The sequence below is a fragment of the Myotis brandtii genome, unplaced genomic scaffold (genome assembly GCF_000412655.1).
Source record: "Myotis brandtii unplaced genomic scaffold, ASM41265v1 scaffold1377, whole genome shotgun sequence".
Classification (NCBI taxonomy): domain Eukaryota; kingdom Metazoa; phylum Chordata; class Mammalia; order Chiroptera; family Vespertilionidae; genus Myotis; species Myotis brandtii.
The window spans coordinates 222,067-224,195 of NW_005354903.1; the positions used below are offsets into that span (position 1 = coordinate 222,067).

Here is a 2,129-nt window from a genome sequence, read left to right on the forward strand (position 1 = left end):
TGCAATCCTAAGAAAAAAGAACAAAGTAGGTGGGATCTCAATACCAGATATCAAGCTGTATTACAAAGCCATTGTTCTTAAAACAGCTTGGTACTGGCACAAGAACAAACATATAGATCAATGGGATAGAATAGAAAACCCAGAAATCGAACCAAAACCATCAACAAAACAACAAGAAAGCCCACTGCATGGGAGAACGTATTTGCCAACAATATCACCAATAGGGGTTTAATCTCCAACATTTACAGGGAACTCATGCAACTCAACAAAAGGAAGATAATCCAATCAAAAAATGGGCAACGGACCTAAATAGACACTTTCTGAAAGAGGACATACAGAAGGCCCAAAGACATATGAAAACATGCTCAAAGTCACTAATCATCCGAGAGATGCAAATCAAAACGACAATGTGTTATCATCTCACACCTGTCAGAATGGCTATCATCAACAAATCAACAAACAACAAGTGTTGGAGAGGATGTGGAGAAAAAGGAACCCTCGTGCATTGCTGGTGGGAATGCAGACTGGTGCAGCCACTGTGGAGAACAGTATGGAGTTTCCTCATAAAACTAAAAATGGAACTCCCATTTGACCCAGTGATCCCACTTCAGGGACAGACCCAAAGACAGAGAAACAGCGATCAGACTATCAATCCCCAGAGGGAAAGTAGGTGAGGGTGGGGGTAAGGGGAAGAGATCAACCAAAGGACTTGTATGCATCCATATAAGCCAAACCAATGGACATGGACAACAGGTGGATGAGAACATGAGTGGGGGGGAGGTTGGGGGTTAATGGGGAGATGAGGACACATTTGTAATACCTTAACCAATAAAGAAATTAAAAAAAAATCCTTGCTTTTGATTGCTAAGCCCAGTATATAGAATCACCCAATTAAAAACATTCTCAGAATCTGCAGGGGATAGTTGTTTTTGTGTAACCTGGGGATTAGAGCAGGGAGAAATGATCAGAAAACCAGCTCTGGGGCAGTACATACCCGCAAACCAGTACTAAGTGCAGGAGGGAAACTTCTATAACATTTAAAATATATGTATATAATAGAACACATTTATTAATTTTTATTTGAAAAAGCTTTCCATGTGATTTCAAGTATATTAGATTGGCCTAATTTAGGTCAAAAATATTTTTTTTTTAAAAAAAAAGAGAGAATAAACCCTTGAATCATTCCAATACCCTTGAAATGTCCCAAAGCTATCTCTCGGTTAAAGTCTTAAAATTTAACTTGGAAAAACTATCAGATATACATAACCCAAAGATTATATTACATACTTTTTGTAATTATTCTAAAATACATCAATTAAATTTAAGTCCGTTTTAATATTAAAAATTTGGTTCAGACCATAGAATTAATCCTTTTTTTAATCAGGCCAATGAAATATTATATCCTAGGTTGAAATTTTACCCCATGTAGTACACAGACACACATACACATAAAGACTACAATATATTTTGAACTACTAATTTTTCCAGAGAAAACACAAGAGTTATTTTTCTCAAAAATTAATTGCTATATTTATGTATTCTGTTATCCCAACTATATAATTTCTTCCAACTTAATTTTAACTTTTAACTCTTAGAAGCTCAAATTTTAGGTGGCAAGTTAAATATTAGCATTTCTTATTAACACATTTTGTACCACATAGAAATCTCTAAGACATACGCCAGAGACCGCACATTTTTGGGCAAACTGCACATTATTTAAATAATCATAACTACAGATCATAATGCACTTTAGGTGTTGTTTTTCAATAATTATGACATTTTTATTTACTTAAACAATTAAACAATTAAAGTTCCTAGTACTTTTTTACTGTATGGTACTGCGTTAAACATTTTCCTCTATGAAGAGGAACCAAACAAAATTTACATAAGCATCTAGATTTGCTCCTTTTTCCTTGGGCGGCACAAACTCTGCAGGCTCTCGTAGGAAATTTTTTCTTTCCACTCGCTGGAATACACGTAGGTTCTGAAGGGGCGAGGGCTGTGTCCTCCATCTTACCCTGTGTCCCCATGTGCTCAGAGAGGCACCTTCTTCCCGGAAGCCCAGGCCTCTGCTGGCCACGCCCGGGATTTTAAACTAACCAATGACAATCAAGGGACGTGCGCGCCAT

At 36.8% G+C, this 2,129-nt stretch overlaps 1 long non-coding RNA gene across 1 annotated transcript in view; it reads left to right on the forward strand.

Annotated features, from left to right (window-relative positions):
• Window positions 1-1,818: 1,818 nt before the first annotated feature.
• Window positions 1,819-2,129, forward strand: part of LOC106725120 — a 1,007-nt gene continuing 696 nt past the window's right edge. Inside the window, exon 1 of the long non-coding RNA XR_001360989.1 lies at window positions 1,819-1,981. This is a non-coding gene — a long non-coding RNA (uncharacterized LOC106725120). The remainder of the gene's footprint in view (window positions 1,982-2,129) is intronic.